The 21,967-nt window shown below is 36.8% G+C and overlaps 1 long non-coding RNA gene across 1 annotated transcript; it reads left to right on the top strand.

The window, feature by feature from the left end:
- The first annotated feature begins 19,673 nt into the window (after positions 1-19,673).
- Positions 19,674-21,580, top strand: LOC127105198 (uncharacterized). The gene is made up of 2 exons (XR_007794922.1): positions 19,674-20,906; positions 21,016-21,580. It is a non-coding gene; the product is annotated as an uncharacterized LOC127105198 (long non-coding RNA).
- Positions 21,581-21,967: the final 387 nt, after the last annotated feature.

Here is a 21,967-nt window from a genome sequence, read left to right as displayed (position 1 = left end):
CCAAGAACATAGTTAAGAAGTTTGGTATGGATAATGCTAGTCACAAAAGAACTCCTGCACCTACTCATTTAAAATTAACTAAAGATGAAGGAGGTTCTAGTGTTGATCAATGCTTGTATAGAAGCATGATAGGTAGTCTACTATATCTAACTGCCAGTAGACCTGATATTGCCTATGCAGTTGGTGTGTGTGCTAGATACCAAGCAGAACCCAAAGTGAGTCACTTAAATCAAGTCAAGAGAATTCTCAAGTACATCAATGGAACTTGTGACTATGGTATGCTATACTCTCATGGCTTTGAGCCTGTCTTATCTGGGTATTGTGATGCTGATTGGGCTGGGAGTGCTGATGATAGAAAAAGCACATCAGAAGGATGTTTCTTTTTGGGAAACAATCTCATATCATGGTTCAGCAAGAAACAGAATTGTGTATCATTGTCCACTACAGAGGCTGAGTACATAGCAGCTGGAAGCAGTTGTTCCCAACTGGTATGGATGAAATAGATGCTGACTGAGTACAATGTCTCTCAGAATGTCATGACATTGTTCTGTGACAATCTCAGTGCCATCAATATTTCAAAGAATCCCATCCAACACAGCAGGACCAAACATATTGACATTAGACATCACTTCATCAGAGATCTGGTGGAAGACAAAGTGATTACCTTGGAACATGTAGCTACTGAACTACAACTTGCTGACATATTCACCAAGGCTTTGGATGCTACTCAGTTTGAAAATTTAAGGGGCAAATTGGGAATATGCCTTTCTGAGGAGTTATAGCAACCAAGGATGTTAGGAATGTATTGTTTAATATTTCAAACTATTAAACAATTGAAAGTGTGCTCTGATTGGTCAACAGATCATAGCTATTTCACTTGCAACAAGTGTGTTAACAAGATGTTAAGGGGACATCCTAACATGAGACAGCCTATGTACCTGCTGGAGTTCAAGAACATGTTTATGTAGGAGTGGTTCAAGATGTCATACACAAAGTCATGGCATCTGATATGGTTGTACCTGCTGTGAAGCAAGAGTGTATGTCTACTTGATCAAAGTTGTGAAGCAAGATCAAGTGGGTATTGTCTTGATCAAAGCTGTAAAGCAAGATCAAGAGGGGGTATTCTTGATTGAAGCTTTGAAGTAAAATCAAGATTGTGTTTCTGAAAATTTGTGTGTAATTTATTTTGTTTTGGTCTGTATTATTAAGTGTTGCTTTGGCAACATTTTTGACAAAAAAGGGGAGTAACACCTGTACCCCAAGACAACAGATTTGTTAATTGCTTGAACAAATCTATTTGAAGTTGAAGATCCTCTAATCCAGAGGTTGTGCTGCAACTTGATGTTCAACTTCTATGTGTGATGAGTGTGAGTGTGTTGTTGTTTGATATCTACTTGTGTTGCTGCTGTTTGAAGTTTCTTTTTAACTTCTATGTGTGCTGAGTGTATTAGCTATGTTAATTCTCTGCTTGGATGTGTGTTTTCCGCTGCTGTGAACTCTGTTATGATGCCAAGTTGTTTTTAGCCAAAAATTTGCCAAAGGGGGGGTTTGTATATGTTTGATTGGCTTCATTTTATGTTAAAACACTAACTGTACTATGATGTCTTGACTGATGTCATGACATGCTTGAGTAGTATGCTGCAGGATTAGCTAATACAGGATTTACTGAATGTCAAACTGGATGTTATGACATTCCTCCATGATAGCAGATACTGAACTATAGAATAGTTGGTTTTTCTATTATAGCTCAGTATTGAGTTTAGTCTGTTTTTCAGGAGAGTAACAAACCTCGCACATAGCCTATTGTCTGAATGTCAAACTGAATGTTATGACATTCATCCTTGACAGCAGATACTGAATTATAAGCAGGTTGGTTTTTCTGCTACAGTTCGGTATTTATTTCAGTCTGTTTTTCAAGAGAATAACAGACCTGGCATATGGCCTATTGTCTAAATGTCAAAATGAATGTTATGACATTAATCTCTGACAGCTGATACTGAATTATAGACTGGTTGGTCTTTCTATTACAGTTCAGCATTTAGTACAGTCTGTTTTTCAGGAGAATAACAGACCTAGCATATGGCCTATGTTCTGGACGTCAAACTGAATGTTATGACATTCATTCCTGACAGCATATGCTAAAGTGTAGGCTAGTTAGTTTTTCAGTTTCAGTATTTTTCTCAGGCTATTTTTCAGGAATCCAACAGCTGAGCTAAAATCCAGGAAACTAACAAATGAGCTACAATTAATGGACCTAACAAATATCTTATTTGTTAGCACCCTAATATGTGGAAATTAGGTTAACTTGCTTAACCTTAATTTTAGGAAATACAAGTACAAGGCCCAAGTGCTGCAATATAAAAGGATGGCAATCCTACTTTCAGCAACTCATGGGTTTGAAGCGTGAAGCATTTATTGTACCAACATACTTCACTGCTGTATTTTTATTTGTGTCTTGTTTTAGGTTTAACTTGTGAGCCAAGCAATTATCACCTAGATGATTGCATTGGACTAGGGTGTTCATTGAGTTGTAATTGTTGTGTCACTCTAAGCTTTTAAGCGTGAGTGTTGTGTTTCCTGATTAAAGATATTAAGCACAATCAAGAGTTGTTTGAAGTGTAACTTTGCCATTAACTTTAAACTAATTAAAGGTTGTAATCACTGTGGTGATTGAGGGGGAGTGAGTAGGAACTCTGGTCTTAGTTTTAGATTGAAATTGCATTGGGTAGGTATTAAGTGATAGGATTAAACAGTTGGTTTAAGGCCTGAATTAATACTGCTAATAGTGGATTTTCTCCCTGGCTTGGTAGCCCCCAGACGTAGGTGTGTTTGTCACCGAACTGGGTAAACAATTCTTTGTGTTATTTACTGCACTTTACATTTAAGTTCTGCATCATTCTTGTCTGCGCAGAATTATATGTCATAACATCCAGTGTGACATCGAAAGTCTGTTAACTAGAATTTCAGGTCCAATGATGCTGGAAGAAGAACAAGATCTGATGAAAAGTCTAAACAAGGAAAAGGAGTTCAGTGCCATGAATGTGATGGGTATGGACACATTAGAGCTGAATGTGGGACCTACTTCAAGAAACAGAAGAAGAGTCTTGCTGTTACTTGGTCTGATGAAAGTGAAACAGAAGGAGAGTCTGCGAATTTTGTGACTGCCTTGACTGGAAGATAGGGTTCTGATGAAGACTCAAGTGATGATGAAGTAACCTTCGATGAGTTAGCCACTACCTACAGAAAGTTGTGTTATAGAAGTGAAGAAGTGTGTCAACAAGTGGAAAGTCAGATGAAATTGATAACACAACTAGAGGATGAGAAAACAGAACACTTGGAAACCATCTCTAAGTTGAAGACTGAAGCAGCTTTCTTGAACTCCAAACTGGATGTGATGACAAAGTATGTCAGAATGCTAAACAATGGATCTGACACCTTAGACAAAATTCTTCAGACTGGAAAAATGGCAGGAGACAAGTCTGGCCTTGGGTTCAATGAATCCAAACCTGAGTGTAGTCACACTGGTAGCAAACCAAAGATGTCACATCATGTGTCACAACATCATAAGGAAAGACAACATAAAAGAAAACACCAAAGATGGAGATGTAATTATTATGGAAAATTTGGCCACATAAAACCATTCTGCTTTAAGTTGTATGGCTATCCTAGTCCTTCTCATCATCAACCTAGACCCAATCACCACACCCCTGTCAACAGAAAATAGTGGGTTCCTAGGAATGGTGCTACTAACCTGATAGCTCACACTTCCTTCAGAGTTTCAACCAAAGAAGACTAGTATTTTGACAGTGGATGCTCCAGACACATGACTGGAAGCAAAAACTTGCTAATTGACCTTCATCCTTATGCCACCAGCTATATAACCTTTGGTGATGGAGCAAAGGGTAAAATCAAGGGGATTAAAAAGATAAACTGCCCTGGAGTCCCTAACCTTGACAATGTGCTACTTGTTAAAGGACTGACTGCAAACCTAATCAGCATCAGTCAACTGTGTGACCAAGGTCTAAATCTAAACTTCACAAAAACTGAATGTCTGATTACTAATAAAGAAAATGAAGTGATCATGAAAGGAGTCAGGTCTAAGGACAATTGCTATATATGGAGTTCTCAAGAAACTGGTTATTCATCAATGTGTACTCTAGCCAAAGAAGAAGAAGTGAAGTTATGGCATCAAAAATTGGGCCATCTTCATCTTAAAGGAATGAAGAGGATTATATCTGTTGAAGCTGTCAGAGGAATCCCAAACTTAAAGATTGATGAAGGAAGAGTTTGTGGGGAGTGTCAGATTGGAAAACAGACAAAGATGTCACATCAAAAGCTCAGACATGACACCACTTCCAGAGTGCTGGAACTTCTCCACATGGACTTGATGGGACCTATGCAAGTGGAAAGTCTTGATGGGAAAAAGTATGCTTATGTGGTGGTGGATGACTTCTCCAGATACACCTGGGTCAATTTTAAAAGGGAAAAATCTGATGTATTTGAGGTATTCAAAGATCTTTGCCTAAGACTTCAAAGAGAAAAAGAAAGTCAGGTTATCAGAATCAGAAGTGATCATGGGAAAGAATTTGATAATAGTAAATTTGTTAGATTCTGTTCATCTGAAGGAATTAGTCATGAGTTCTCATCTCCCATTACCCCTCAGCAAAATGGTGTGGTAGAAAGGAAAAATAGGACTCTCCAAGAATCTGCCAGAGCTATGATTCATGCTAAGAAATTGCCCTACCACTTCTGGGCTAAAGCTATGAACACAACCTGCTATGTTCACAACAGAGTGACCCTGAAGAAAGGGACTCCTACTACTTTATATGAAGTCTAGAAAGGAAGAAGACCTACTGCCAAATACTTCCATGTGTTTGGTAGTAAATGTTATATCCTGACTGATCGTGAACAAAGAAGGAAGATGGATCCCAAGAGTGATGAAGGAATATTTCTGGGTTACTCAACAAACAACAGAGCATTTAGAGTCTTTAATTCTAGAACAAAAGTAATGATGGAATATATCAATGTTGTGGTTGATGATCAACAAACTGATGTCATAGACGATGTTGAGACATCTCTAAATAATGCCCCAACTGATTTCCCAGACAAAAGTAATGAGAGTGAACTCACTCAAGCTGAACCTAAAGCTGACAAAATTAATAAGGGTCCCTCTATCAGAATTCAGAAGGATCATCCTAAAGATCTCATTATAGGAGACCCAAATAAAAGGGTCACAACTAGATCAAGGGAAGTGATCTCACATGGTTGTTTTGTGTCCAAGATTGAGCCCAAAAATGTCAAGGAAGCCTTAACTGGTGAATTCTGGATCAACGCCATGCAGGAAGAGTTAGGCCAATTCAAGAGAAATGAAGTATAGGAACTGGTTCCAAGACCTGAAGGAATAAATATTATTAGAACAAAGTGGGTTTACAAGAATAAATTTGATGAACAAGGGGTGGTTACTAAAAATAAAGCAAGATTGGTAGCATAAGGATACACTCAAGTTGAAGGAGTTGACTTTGATGAAAAATTTTCCCCTGTAGCTCGCCTTGAGTCCATTAGACTATTGCTTGGAGTGGCATGTATTCTGAAGTTTAAACTGTTCTAAATGGATGTAAAAAGTGCCTTCTTGAATGGTTACTTAAATGAGGAAGTATATGTTGAACAACCTAAAGGGTTTACAGATCCAAATCTTCCAAAGCATGTGTATAAGTTGAGGAAAGCCCTCTATGGTTTGAAACAAGCTCTTAGAGCTTGGTATGATAGACTCACAATGTTTCTCATTGACAATAGATACAGGAAGGGAGGCATTGATAAGTCCTTATTTGTCAAAAATGAAGGAGGATAACTCATGGTGGCTCAGATATATGTGGATGATATTGTGTTTTGTGGGATGTCAGATAAGATGGTCGAACATTTTGTTAAACAAGTGCAGTCTGAATTTGAAATGAGCCTTGTTGGAGAGCTGACCTATTTTCTTGGGCTACAAGTCAAGCAAATGGAAGATTCTATCTTTCTATCTCAAAGCAAATATGCCAAAAACATTGTTAAGAAGTTTGGCATGGAGAATGCAAGTCATAAAAGGACACATGCTCCTACTTATCTGAAAGTCTCTAAAGATGAAAATGGTGTTAGTGTAGATCAAAGTCTCTACAAAAGCATGATAGGGAGTCTGTTATATCTCACAGCAAGTAGACCTGACATTGCTTTTGCTGTAGGTGTTTGTGCTAGATATCAAGCTGAACCAAAAGTCAACTACATAAACCAAGTGAAAAGGATACTGAAATATGTCAATGGCACCAGTGACTATGGGATGTTGTACACTCATGGATCTGGATCTATGCTGACTGGTTACTGTGATGCTGATTAGGCTGGAAGTGCTGATGATAGGAAAAGCACATCAGGAGGATGCTTCTTCTTGGGGAACACTTAATATCATGGTTTAGTAAGAAACAAAATTGTGTGTCTCTGTCCACTGTTGAAGCTGAATACATAGCAGCTGGAAGTAGTTGTTCTCAACTGGTTTGGATGAAACAGATGCTGACTGAATACAATGTCACGCAAGATGTCATGACATTGTACTGTGACAACCTGAGTGCTATAAATATTTCTAAAAATCCTATTCAGCGCAGCAGGACCAAACATATAGATATCTGTCATCAGTTTATTAGAGAACTATTGGAAGATAAAAGCATAGCCCTAGAGCATGTTGCTACTGAAATACAATTAGTTGATATTTTTACAAAGGCCTTGGATGCAAATCAATTTGAATCTATAAGAGGGAAATTAGGGATTTGTATTTATGAGAATTTGTAGCAATTAATTTTGAGTGGAAAAGGTAATAAAAATAGTGTCTACTTACTTAAATTAAAGTGCCCCATTTATGATAAATCATCACCTAGTATTGGAAATTCCATTTATTGCCTTTTCACACGCAACCTCTACTCAAACATTCCCACCTTCCTTCGACTTCATCAAACTTCTCTGCTAGGGAAACATAAACCTTTACACAAGAACAACAAGATGTCACAACATCCAACACCATCTGGTTCTAAAACTATCAAACCTACTCACAAGGATAGAACGCCCTCTATGGACTTTCTTGATGAAGATATTTTAGACGTGATTCCCCTGTCTGTCATTCTAGGAGAAGCTACTAACTCCACCCATCCCAAGGATGCATCTGCCACTGCATGCCCTACTCAAGGTAGCAGTTCTAATATCCCTTCTAGCTCTACTCATACCCCTAGCTCTAAGGACGACATGCATCACACTGATCGTGTCATAAGAAACCTTGTCATGAGAATCCTCAATGAAGGACATACTGTAAAGGGAGTTTCTACTCCTCTATCAAGAAGGGACCCCTCTCCTGAGGTTGGACCTCATAATGAGAAGGATGATGATTCCTCTAGGTCTGAAAAGGATATGGCTGCTGAAGGTTTGTGCTCTTTAGGGTAAACTATGTCTTGTAAGAAATCTGTGGCATCACCTACTGCCAATGCTTCACAGTCTAAGAAGCATGATTCTACAAAGAAGGTGATTGACCTAGAAGTTGATAGTTCGAATGATCAAGATGATAGCTTGCTTCATCACTTGAAGCCTAGTGTGGCTAAGAGGATGAAGACTAGAAAGGGTAGGTCTGTGGCAGAAATGATGTCAGCCAAAATTGCTAAGAAGGTTACTGGTGTAGGCCCCTCAAAGTCTTAGAGCAAAGTTAAGGTGAAGAAGAGAAAAGTGAGAGAAATTTCTAAGTCAGATAAAGATGTTGAAGAAGATGTCCCTGACATCTCCCCTGTCAAGAGGACAACTGTTAGGAAGTCCCCTATAAAAGTTATTGTTGTACACCTGGACAATATTTCTTTCCATCTTGAAGATGGAGCAGCAAAATGGAAGTTTGTAATCAAAAGAAGGGTGGAGGTGGAGAGAGAATTGGGCAAGGATGTTGTTGAGGTCAAAGAGGTCATGAACCTGATTAAAACTGCTGGATTAATGAAAACTGTTGTTGGGTTATCTCAGCGTTATGAAGGATTGGTTAAAGAATTTATGGTCAACATTCCTGAAGACATTGCTGATAAAAACAGAAAAGAATTTTGTAAAGTGTTTGTAAGAGGGAAATGTATCACATTTTCTCCAACTGTGATTAACAAGTTTTTAGGAAGAGGAACATAAGGTGCATGTGAACTGGAAGCCACAAATAATGAGGTCTGTAGGGAAATCACTACAAGACAGGTGAAGGAGTGGCCTAGCAAGAAGCATTTCCCTGCTGGGAAGCTGACTATGAAATATGCTATATTGCACAAGATAGGGTCAGCAAATTGGGTGCCTACCAACCACATCTCTACAATTTCAAATGCCCTTGGAAGGTTCATCTTTGTTGTTGGAACCAAGCTGAAATTAGATTATGGTAGATTCATGGTTTGAACAAATTGTCAAACATGCTTCTACAAATGCAGTGAAGCTGTCGATAGCTTTTCCCTCAATGATTTGTGGGATTATCCTGAGCCAGCAACCTGGAATTCTAAGCACAAATGATCTTCCTAGTAGAAGAAAACCTCCTCTATCAGTTCATTACAAATTGTTTGAAGGAATTCATGTCGAAGACATTATCATGACATCTGCTGTGAAGAAGCCAGCCTCAAAAGGTGGTCTTATTGCTGAACTGAAAGAAACTTGTAAAGAATTGGATACATGGACAAGGGTAGTAAAAGCCAGGAAGGAAGCTTTGGAGGCTCTGATTGAAAGCTTGGAGCAAGCTGATGGAGATAATGTTGGACAAGCCAAGGAAACAGAAGCCCAAACCTCTAGTGAGAGGTCTGAATCTAAAGATGAAACAAGTGGCAGTTCTGGTTCTGATGTTGATGAAGATGCAAGCTCCTCTGACTAGTTTTGTTGAAGTTGTCCCCCACTCTTTTGATGGTGTGCTATGATGGATGTTCTGGTGTTTCTTTTGGTAGTCATGTTCTGCTACCTTGATGTATTTTTTTGGGTTCTTTTTGGTTTTCTGGATTTTTATCTCAGCTTGTATAGTTGTGTATGTTCTGGGGTCTGTAACACTTAACAATCTGCTTTGACATTCTGTGTGACATTCTGTTTGACTAATAGACATTTATTTGGTCTCTTTTGGCTAAAAAGGGGGAGAAGTACCAAAAAGTAGCTATGCTATACTATAAACATATGACAGATGATGTTGAAGATGATGTATGTTGGAGATAATTTGTCTAGTACAGGTGATGTTGAAGGTGATGTTAGATGGGGAGGTGTATGTTACAAGTGATGTTGAAGGTGATGTTAGATAGGGAGGTGTATGTTACAGGTGATGATAAAGAGGAGAAGTGTTATGTCTGTGTTGAGCTGATTGAGGGGGAGGTGGAGCACAAGCGTATATGTGTTTAATATGTATTTACTAGTTGCTATTTTAGCTAGTAATGTGTGTTTTATTACTTCTACTACTAAACTGATACTGTGATTATTCTCTTGTGAAACAAATGATCTGATGTATGTTTTAGCCAAAATTTTCCAAAGAGGGATTTTGTTGGTTCTATGTGTTGGCATCAATTATGGTAAAACCTAGCGTTTTCACAAGTTGTCACAAGTGTTGTCTTGACATGAGATAACAGGTTCCTGCAGGGTGTTTAAAATATGGATGTGCAGGATTTAGCTAAGATGTCAGACCCGATGTCAAGACATCTGTATACAGAACATTCAGTCTGAATGTTATGTATTTTGTGATTGAGCTTTTTATGCTAATCTATGTGTGATTGATAAGAAGATTGAACGCGCCATTCAATCAGTAATTAAAACCAGATTAACTTATTTTCCAACAAGATATGATCAACTGTCATAAGAAGATACGAATAGAAAATAGTTTTAGGGTTTTATGATGTCCAATCCCAGTCAAACACTTCTATATAAAGGGCATGGAAAACCTAGTTTTAACACACAAGGAATAACGAACGAAGTAATGAGAGAGAATAAGGGTTTTAGTCTTGTGTGGTCGTGTGTATTGTGAACCATTCATTCATCCATAGATGATTGAACTAGACTGACTTTTGAGTTGTAATTTGTCCACTCTAAGCTTTGAAGCATGAGTGTGTGTTTACTTGGTTGAAGCTTTTAACCAAGATTAAGTATGTGTTCTTGAAGAAGTGTCTTCTTTCATTGTAATATTTGTTTTACATCACTGCTGTGATTGAGGGGGAGTGAGTAGGATCTCATATCTAAGAGTTCTTAGATAGAAGTCACACGGGTAGAGATTATATGAAAAGACTGTAACTTGAAGTGGATTTCCTTCTTGGCTTGTGTAAGACCCCAATTTTGTCCCTAAGATCCCTCATGGCATCATAACATTTCATTTGCATAGCCTCAAGGATCATTAGCATCTTGGTTCCCTTTGCCTTTGGGTGGGACCTTCTGTGAGTTGGTTTGAGATCACCAAGCATGCTTGAATTGTATATCATTTCTTTTCTCATTTTGTTTACTAACCAAAAGCACAAAAATATGTCACTAACATCTTTTGTTTTGTGGCTTGAGCAATCACAAGGTCCAAAGCTTCAAGGAGATCATTAGTACAAAGACATGGTCAAGAGAAGATGACAGCAAGCGTGGTAATAGTTCCCAAAGCTCTCATCCATCAAATATGCCTCTCTAGTACCTCAATTCATCATTTTGATCAAACCAAGTCAAAGGGCTTGAGGTCTTGTTCTTCAAGAAAACCCTAATTCATCTGTGCATCACAATGCCTTGCTCATGAAGCAACCTTAGCCCATGGTCAAATATAATCAAGGGAAGTTATTTAAACTCTTCATTTCATGCATATTTGAGCCTATTTGAGTGTCCTCAATCATCAATTCATCAAAATATGGGTTGTGGACTTGAGAAGTTGATCAGTCAATTCATTTGACTATCTTGAAATGCACTGAGACCTAACTTTTTATGTGTTGGTCAAATGGAGATGGTTCCAAATGACAAAATGTTCTTAAGGACAATATGAACAACTTTCATGTTCATCAAAAATTGATTTGAAGCTTGAAAGGCCATCTGTCATTTCAATACATTATAGGTCATTTTGACTGAAACCCTAATTTTGGGTCAACTTCCCAAGGACATAACTCATTCATTTTTTATGATATTGAGGTGGGATCAAATTCATTGGAACTCCTAATATGCCTAATTCAAATGTTATGTTGAACAAAATTTCAAAATCTCAAAGGAAATACATGTGATAATGCAAGACATTATAGGTCCTTTTTGACCAAATGCATTAAAAGGCAAAAAAGTCCAACTTCAAGTGCCCATAACGCTTTCATCAAAATTCCAAATGATGCAACATATAAGTTCATTTTGATTGTCTTAAAAAGATCTACAACTTTGATGTTGGAGGTTTTTCAATTTGAGGCTTGCATCATCAAAACAGAGGGGCTTGAAAATTGGCCAATTTTAGAAACCTTGCCTTGACATGTCATGCACCTTGCACTTTAAACTCAAATTTCATAAATTTCCACACTTCAAATGGATTTTTTCCCAACATAACAATTGTTCCTTACATCAAGACCTTTCTAACCATTACCCACATGCTTATGTTTGGATTTTCTAAATGGTACTTTCGAAGAGATGAATGTTTAGGTACAAATGAGGAATTCACTTGAAACCTTGGTACATAAACAATTGCCTTGCAAGTCACACGTCCAATTCCATTTGGCTGATGCTCAGAATTCATTTGGCATTGTTTTTGGGCCTTGTGCATGATCATGCAAGCCCATGCAATGAAGCTCCACATGCCATGCACACGGATTGATCACATTCTCCTTGCCACTTCCTCTATAAATAGAGACCTCATTCCATTCATTTCACACACCTGATTCAACCTAAAATGCTGCAAAATTCTCTCCATAGCCATCACTAAAGAAGCAAATCTCATTTTCTCAAATTTTTCAGATCTGAAATTCAACTTCATCTGGTTGAATTCTTAGATCTAATGCTTCTAAACCTTCATCATTCATCTCATTGAACTTCTGTTTTGGTAAAGCAAGCAAGAAATCGAACTCAATTCTCCAGAAATCAAGCTTACTCTTCAACTGGTATTTTCTTCGATTCTCTCATTTCTGTGATCTATTTGCTTGGCCAAAATATTTTCTGAAGTCCTCACTTGAGAGGCAAGCTAGTGGTAGCTTCAATTTTGCTTTTCCTTGATCTGCATTTTGCATACCTGAATCTTCCACCTCAGATTTCTCCATTTATAGGAATCTTGAGTGTGATTCAAGGTTACAGGGGTGATGTACATCACCCCAGCTTCATTTTGGTATAAGGATCGCGCATTTTCATTAAGGTTTGAAAACCTGCAAAATTGGCCGGAATCTGGAGGCTCACCGGAGAAGAAGGTGGCTCCGGTGGCCGCCTGTTGCCAGTTTGAATTCTGGCTGTTGGATGTGTTTCCCATATCGAATCCTGACCATTGCTTGTTATGACTTTTTATTCTTTCCCATGTGATTGCATTGACCGTGGCTTACCATGAGCGTGCGCCTCTGGATCCTTGGATCTGCCAGCTCAATTAATGAGCTCAGATCCGAAGGCTCTCGTTTTTTCCAATTTCTAATTTCTGTTTTTATTTTCTTAAATTCCTTTTTATTTCAAAAATCAATATCTCTTTCATTTTTAATCCAAAAATTATGGGACCAATTGCATTATTTCCCAAATAATTTCTAGCTTTTAATATTTTTTATTTTGTCATTTGATATTTTTCATGAATTTTCTCTTTTCTGGTTATTTTTAATTCATTTTAAATAGTTTTTGATATTCAAAAAATACAAAAATATTTTCCTAACCTATTTGAATGATGATGGATCTATGAAAAATATTCTCATCAATTTTCAACTTGATTTGAGATTTATTTGAGATTTTAATTCAATTAGGTTATTTTTATTCATTTTTAATTGATTAAAAATAGTTTCTGACTTTTAAAAATGCTGAAATTTTTTGTCAAAATTTTGTTTAACCTAGTTGAACTTGGGATAAATTACTTGGACCTTTCAAGGTTGATTTGAAGTAATTTTGAAGTTTGACCTTTCCATTATTTTAATTCAAGTTTAATTTTAAATATTAAAAAAATGCCAAAAATAGTTTAATCATTTCTTGACTCCCAATCTTCATCTCACTTCTGTTTTTGATTGTTTGACCTTGACTTTCAATGTTATTGGTCAACATATGAGGATTGGTACATTGTATTTCATTTAATGCACTTTAATTTTGCCATTTTCATTTCTCTTATCCATCTTCTCCTTCTTCTTCTTCTACTTCTTTTCTTCTTGATCAATGAGTTGAAGGTTAATAAGTTAGCATTGGTTAGGGAGATTTAATCTTCCTTGATTCAAATCTAATTCATCTTAATCAATTGATCAAGTGAATGGCTTTGCATTAAGGATAAGTTGTCTTCTAAATCATGCAAAAGGCTTAAACCAATACAAGATCAATTCTCATTTTCTTTTTGGCATGGCAAGTTTTTGGGACTTGGTTCACTAATCAAGACTCCTAACTTGTGTTGTTGCCTATATTATTATTGACTGGCCTCAGATAGTTGTGACTTCTACATAAGTCCAATTACGATTGCTTAACATAGTGCTAAATTTGCCTTATGGCACACTAACTACTAACACTAACTATTGACAATTAACATTTACTTTATTCACTTTACTTTTATGCAATTTACTATTCTTGCACATATTATCCATTTGCTTTTTCCCTTTGCTCACTTGAGCACATGTTTATGTTAATGCCATTTGCCTTTTGCTCACTTGAGCATATAATTGTGTATATATTATTGTGCTTGTGTTTTTGTTTTGATTGTTGTGGACAAAATGCAAAGAAATGGACTTAGTTTCTAGGACTTCCCCCTATGCAAAGAAATGGAGAATTGGACTTAGATTCTAGGACTTTCCTTATGCAAAATTGGAGTAAAAGGATCTTAATGATGAAGATGGATTGGAAGGACCAAATCTCTAAACTCACTCTTGTCCATTCTTGTTTTACTTCATGGAACTTTTGATGTGTGTGCTTTTGTGCTAGGAGTTTCCATTTGAGCTTAATTGGAGGACCATTTCCATGTTCATCCAAGTGGAAGATACAAGATACTTTGAGGATCTTTTAAGAGACTTATTTGATTGCTTATGCTTTGTGGTTGCTTATTCCAAAGGATGGGAGCTACTTGGATCATCAATATGATCTCAAGAGAGGGACTCCATTGTGGTTTTGATTCTTCATCCCTTCTCTTTCTTTTACTTAGGACTTAGCCCTTCTTCTTCATCTCTCCACTCTAACCCAAGCCAAAACCTTTTGTGCAAACATTTAACTATTATTTTCAACATTAGAAACCTAAGCCTTATGCTTTTGATTTTCAAACTTTCTTTTCATAATACTTATTCTGAATTGAATCTTTTAATCCACTTTGACCATTTTTGTAAATACTTTTCATTGGTAAATATGACCCATTCAAATGTCTTTTTATGGTTTCAATGACCACTCTCTTAATCAAACTTTTTCATAACCTTTAGCTATTAGGTTTGAGTTATCTTTGTGGTAGATGTAATACTCACCTATATCCTTAGTGATGGACAATGAGTCTTCCATGCTTATTATAGGGTTAACCCCTCACTAGCATGTTGAAGTTATCCTCACATGGTGGATTTGTGGTTTGGTTGAGTTTTCTCCCTTTGATAACAAAAGACCTCAAGGCTTTTGGACCAATCAATTCACCAACTTGTTTTATTGAGATTTTTACCCCGAACTACGAGGTTTTAATCCTAATCTTTTTATAAGACGGTACGTAGGCAATGGGTTTACCTATCCAAACACAAAATGTAAATAACCTGTATATTCTCTTTCTCATCTCTTCAATCATGTTTGCACAAACAAATTTTCACAAAACAAACAACCTTGCAACAAGTATGAAAAGGGCTCCCTAGGAGTACCTAGGATGTTTTGGGTGCCTAACACCTTCCCATTGCATAACCAACCCCCTTACCCAGATCTCTGTTTCTTTTACTAGTTTTTGTTAAAACTATTAGGTTTTTGTTCGCTTTCTAACCATTCCTTTGGATAAATAGAAGTGCGGTGGCGACTCGACTTGTATGATTTACCTTGGAGTTAATCAATATCTCTAATGGTAACGAATACCCCGCTACAACTTGGTAGCCCCCAGACGTAGGTGAGTTTGCACCGAACTGGGTTAACAATTGCTTGTGTCACTTATACTATTGTTCTTTATCTTTTATCCTGTTTATATTGTTCAGATATTAGTGTCGTGACATTACCTTCGACATCTCATATCTGATACCAGAATTTCAATTGGTATCAGAGCAGGCATCCTACTATGGTTCTGGGTGAGATCTAGGGACGTTACTTTCTGGTACTATGGATAGAGATGGAGGATCTGTTCACAAAACACTGTAGCGGGGTTTTCGTTACCTTTTGGTTTATTGACTAAACCAAAAGTAAACATACAATTCGATTCTCCACCGCACTTTTATTTTTCCAGAGGAAAGGCTAAAAAGCGAACAAAAGCCAAGGTAAGAAGTTTTTCAAATAAAAAACTAATAAAAAATGTCAGAGATCTAGGTAAGGGGGTTGGTTATGAAATGGGAAGGTTTTACGCACGCAAAACATTCTTAGTACTCTAAGGGAACCCTTTTTGCAAAATATGTGTTGTAGGTTGGTATTTGTGAAAATATGTGCAAAAGATTGGAGGGATGAGAAGAGAAATAGATTATATTTACAAATTTGTAGTTTGAATGGATGAACCCATTGCCTACGTACCATCACAAAGGTAGGATCAAAACCTCGTACTTCGGGGTAAAAATCTCAAAGATTGGTGAATTGATTTGATCAAAAGTCTTAAGGTCTTTTGTTATCAAAGGGAGAAAACTCTACCTAAACCAACAATCCACCATGTGAGGAAGGCTTCAACATACAAGTGAGGGGTTAACCCTATAATAAGTATGGAAGACTTATAATCCAATCATTAAGGATGAGGTGAGATTTACATCAACCACTATGATAACTCAAACCTATGACTAATGTTTATGAAAAGTATTAACAAAGGTGGCCATTGGAACCACAAAAACAACTTGAAGTGAGTTATACTTACAAATTAGATGGGTTTACAAAATGAAGTCAAAGTTGGATTAAGATTCATTCACAATGAGTATTAATGAAAAGATTTTGAAAAGTCAAAGGCATAAGGCCTAGGTTTCTAGTTTGAAAACAATGTCTAAGTTTGAAATAAAAGATTTTGGCTTGGTTAGGGTGAGGAGAAGAAGAGAAAGGTTAGTCCTAAAGCATACAAAGATAAGAGAGAAAAGGTACAACCCTTGGAGTTCCTTTTCTTGAAGTCATAGAGATGACTCAAGATGCTCCTTTCCTTTGGACTTAGCAAACAAACAAGCAATCACACAATTGAATTCAAGCTCCTAGAATCTCCATTTGGCTTGTCTCTCTTAACTTGGCTACTCATGACAATGGTCCTCTTTACTATCTCAAGATGGAATCCCTATCACACAAGAGCAAACATCAAAAAGTTCACAACACAATAAGAGGAATGGACAAAGAATAAGTTTAGATGGGAAGTCCTTTAAAGTCAACTTTGAAATTTAGCATTCTAAAGGCATGAGGCCTAGTTGCTCTTCAACAAGTTTAGCATTCTAAAGGCATAAGGCCAAGTTTCTCTTGAACTCCTTTAAGCGTGGGTATGTCCTAATTCTAAGTCCTTTCTCCTTTTTGCAATTGGTTCACACAAAACAAAGACAAAACAATCACAAGACAACAATATATTTATATACAATAATGATCTCAAATGAGCAAAAGAAAAATGATATAAACATAAAATATGTGCTCAAGTGAGTAAAATGAAAAACAATATGAATGAATGAGCAAGAAGTAAATTGCATTAAAGTAAAGGGCAAGAAATTAAATGCTCGAATTAAATTTAGTAATTAGTATGGTTATGTTAGTTTATCATAAGACAATGTAGCGCTATGTTAAGCAATTGTAAGTGGACTAATGTAGTAGTCACACCTATCTGAGGCCGGTCAATAAAACTATAGGCAAATAAACACAAGTTAGAGATCATGACTAGTAAGCCAAGCTCCACAAACTTGCCATGCCAAAACAAAAGGGGAAGGGCCTTGTATGTACTTTAGGTTTTTTGCTTGACCAAGAAGCAACCTATCTTGGACACAAAACAACTCACTTGATCTCGGATCAAGTTGAGTTTGGTTTGGATCAAAGAAGGTTAAACCTCTCATTTGTCAAGACCAACCATAAGACATTAACTCATTGGTCAAATTATGAAAAGAATGGGATGAAGATGAAATGGAGGGAAAGAGAATTCAAGTATCAAACTCAATTTATCAAATGTGAACCAAGTCATCATCAATTAATGCCAAACAGAAAACAAATGAAGATTACAAGTCAACAAGTCAACCATTATTTTTTGGTAATTTTTTAATTAAAAATATATGCAAAATAAAATAAACAAAATATGGTCAAACCTCAAATTTAATTCAAATCAACTTCAACAAGTCCAATTAAATTGTCCTAGGTCTAACATGGTCAAACAAACTTTGACAAAACATTTCAACAATTTTAGAAATCAGAAACTATTTAAAAACAATTAAAAATAAGGGAAAATAACATAATATGAATTAAAATCTCAAATAAATCTCAAATCAAATAAAAAATTGATGAGACTATTTTTCATTGACTTATCATGATCCATAGGTGTTAGGAAAATATTTTTGGATTTTTCAAATATCAGTAAGTAATTAAAAATGAATTAAAACTATTAAAAATAAAATACTTCACAAAAAAATATTAAATGAAGTCACAAAAATAATTAAAAAACAAAATATGAAACTAGATTTTTCAAGAAATTTTTTGGAATTGGTCTCACATATTTGTGACTTCAACTAAATTTTCTATGAATTTTTGAAAATAAATGGATTAACTGAAATTAAAAGAAAATAGGATAAAATAGAAAAAAGCGCAGCCACCAGATCACATTCATTAATTGACGTGGCATGGATCAATGGCTCAGAGGTGTGGATGCATGGTAGACTCAAGTCAAGCGCGCAGCATGTTGCATTAAATCAAGTAATCACATTGGATGGACAAGATTATAACGTTTAGACACGACCCAAGGGTTGTGAAGCAAACAAGTGGGGATGGTCGTGGAAACCACCATCTTCTCCGGTGAGATACTAGATTCTGGCCACCACGCGCAGGAAAAAAAATTGTAATGGAAATAAAAAGTAAGGGCATCAAAATGAAGCTCAGGTGATGTACATCACCACTATATCCATGGATCATCCTCACTCTTCCTATTTAGAGAGAAATGTGAGATGGAAGATCATGGTATGTCAACTGAAAATGCACAAAATGAACAATTAAGACCACCACTGGCCTACCTCAAGTGAGAGGACTTCAGAAAACCACATAAACCAAAGAAAATCACATTGAATTGCAAGATCTAGATCCAAAAAGTTTGAGGTTCTACCTCTGAAGTGGAGCTTCTAAGGCCACGAATTTTCCAAGATTTTGATCTACTTTTGCTCTGGAAGTGTGATGGAGATGATAGGTTAAGGAATTGAGCTTTGAAAATCAACTAATGATGTTGAATTTCAAGCTTGAAAAAGAGAGAAAAATCTGAAAATTCCTTTGGTAATGGTTGGGATTTCAATTCTGCAGCACTTCAGGTCTCCACTTGGTGGTGAAATGAATGAGATTGAGCACTTATGTATAGCTGAAATGTGGCTGAGATCATGCTTCCCTCGTGTGCATGGTGTCGTTACGCGAAAAACATAGAGTCGCCATCAGTTTTTATTTATTCCAAAGGAAAGGGAAAATATCGAGAAAACCCCAAAGTATGGTCATCGCAACCACGAACAGGTTCGAAAGTCGGTTATGCAAGGGGAAGGTATTAGCACCCCTCACATCCATGGTACTCCATGGGAACCATCTAGGATGTTTGCGCTTACGTGTGTATTGTTTATTGAATGCTTGCTTGGCAAAGGTTTGCGGAGATGGAGGTAGATTTTAAATTAGTGTGCTCGCCAGGGAATGGATCCTCGTGCCTACGTATGCCCACTTGTTAAAGTGAGAAATCAGAGCCTTCGTAGTTCGTGGGTTTGAAATTGTTTGTGTTTGTTTTGTTGATTTTATTACCTTGAAGAAGGGTTTTCGAATGGTGTCGCCCTAAGGCTTAAACAAAAGGTTTGAATGCGTTGAGTTGTTTTTATGTTTTTGAGAAAGCGTTATTGATTTCGGATTGCACTAAAGACTATGGATAAAGGTGAATACCTCAAAAGGTCAAGCCAAATGTCTTGTGTTCGAAGTATTCAAAATGAGTGTAGGAAAGCTCCAGTCTCATCCCTTCTTTATCGCTTAAGGCTCGTGACGTACGATCCTAATCGCCATTTATTGTGTTTTTTTAGTTTGATTTGGAAAAAGAGGCCACTTGACGTTGGATCAAGGGTTTTTTTATTGTTTTTGATTTAAGAAAGGGACCACTTGACGTTGGATCAAGGGTTTGGTTATTGATTTTGAATGATGCGCGTTCCTAATGTCTAAGGAGTATCTAATCAAGCAATAAAAGAAAGCAAGTAAATGCGTACATCGGAAAGGGGAGGGGTACATGTAAAGTACAAGGGAGTGCGGAAATAAAAGGTCTCATTGTCAGGTAGCCCAAGAGAAAGCCATGTGTGTGCAATTGTGTACTAAACTAGAAAGCATGCAAAATTATCCTATTTCTAACACTAGGGGTACAATCGTCATTTCACCATTTATGGATTAATATTGAATTATTTCTATTTTTAAGTAAGTTCTAATTAAAGCAATTAAATCTTAAACTAATTTTAATATTTCTAAATCCTAGATTAATCTAAATTTAATACTCCTAATTAAACTCTAGAATTTTTTTATTTTTTTTAATCCTAACTCTAAATTAAAAAAAATCTAATAATATTCCTAATATCTTCTAAACTTAATTCTAAAATTCTAATTAACTAATCCTAAAATTAATATTTCTAATTATCTAATTACCTAATTACCTAAACTAATCCTAATATCAATTAATTCTAATAATATTTCTATTATCCAATTAAAATCTAATTATCCTAAGTTTATGGATCTAATTAACTCATGAGCAATTATCTAAGCAAAGGAATTGAGTGGGGGTGCAGGATAATGGAGTGATTCGTTTGGGCCTTCCACACCGTCGATGGTCCAAACTCCACAAACTCAACTCATCTCCACACGAACTCGCCCTAAAGCACACGGATACGGCGGAATGGGAAGACGCGGCTTCTACTCCGAGCACGGCGGCGTTTTGCGATATCGTCTTCCACCTCATGGCTTCATCTTCTTCAACGATGAATCAAATAAAACTCCAAAATCAAACTCGATTGTTCGATTTGATTGGCCTGCGGACGCACGGAAATGAATGCGAAACTGAAAAAAGAGGATCGCTGGATTGAAGCTCGATTGAGGATAGGTGTCTTGATTCTAACAAGTTTATCTTCTTCTTCTAACACTCCTGGCAATTGTTACGACGTCGTCGTTGAGGAATGGAGAACGCGACTCGTTTCCTTTATCAGTTTTCAGATTCACAGGTTCACATCGCCAAATAACACTCGATCTGCTATGGTATGAACAAGCGGAAGTAGAAGCGACACCGAAGGTGGATTGAAGGCTTACCGTACGGTACAGGTGTCGAATCTTTCGCCGGATTTTCGATCGATTCTTCGTTCTCTTCTCTACTTCTGTTCGTTTTGCTGTGGATTGAAGATTTGGTTTCGCGGTTCGATGAAGATTGGTGCGGTCTGTTGTGATTTCGCGTGCGAGAGAGATGGTCTTGGTTAGAGGTGCGTATTCATGAGCCTGAGTTTTTCGCTGTTCCGATCGTGATGGATCGCTGCGATTTGTGATGAATTCTGATTAGGCGCCGTGAATAATTTGTGGTTCGATTTGCAGGAGTTTTTTATAGGTTCTGTAAGAATTGCAGGGCGATGGTTTGGAATATGTATTAGAGATTGAAGGCGGTTCTTGACGTTGATAATGAAGTTTATTAGAGTTTGGAGAGAGGGAAGAAGAAGAAGAATCTGGAACAAGCTTGAGATAGAGTTGTGAGAGGGAGGTTAGAAGTTTGTTAGGAAGAAAATTCTGTTATTCGATTTGTTATTTTTTCTGTGAAATTATGCAGGTTAATTCCGTTCGCGTTTTGGAGCTGGTGCGAGTTTTAGCATTGGCTCGCGTCATTTGCAGCATTCGGAAGTTGTGTTTGCAGCTTATGCAGCTTATACCGTTGGTTTGTGTACTTGCGTTTCGCGTTTTACTTATTGTTGGAGCCGCTGCTTATTGTGTAGCTTGTGTTGCCGCTTAAACCGTAGCAGCTTCTGGAAGCGTGTTGGCTAGCTTGCAAGTTGTGTCGGCTACTAAGCTTATGCAATTTCATTTCCTTGTATCGTATTTCACCTCCTTATCACCTCCTTATCATTCTTCTTTTTATTACTTAATGGAAAAAAATGGTTATGGATTATGGATATGATATAGGTTATTAACTGGATGTTAGTATGGATTAAAAATGCATTATGGATTATCAAATGGGTTATGGTTTTTAATGGTTAATGGATGTGGGATTAATTTGGTTAATTGAAAACGGAAATGGAATGGTTAATTGGTTTGTATAAACGTGGATTTAAGAAAATAGAAATTTGAATTGGATTTTGATATGGGTTAGTAATGGATCTAAACTTGGTCAATGGATTTGGATTGAGAATGGATATAATGTGGATTAAAAATTGGATTTAAAATGAGTTTAAATGGAATTGGGTCAAAAATGGATTTGGCTTAAACCAAAACAAGAGAAGTGGGCCTAAACTTCCTTATGGCCCGTTAGTAAGGAATGATTCAAATTCGATCGAAA

Source organism: Lathyrus oleraceus, chromosome 7 (assembly GCF_024323335.1).
Source record: "Lathyrus oleraceus cultivar Zhongwan6 chromosome 7, CAAS_Psat_ZW6_1.0, whole genome shotgun sequence".
NCBI classification, from domain to species: Eukaryota; Viridiplantae; Streptophyta; class Magnoliopsida; order Fabales; family Fabaceae; genus Lathyrus; species Lathyrus oleraceus.
This window is presented reverse-complemented; position numbering and strand designations above follow the sequence as displayed.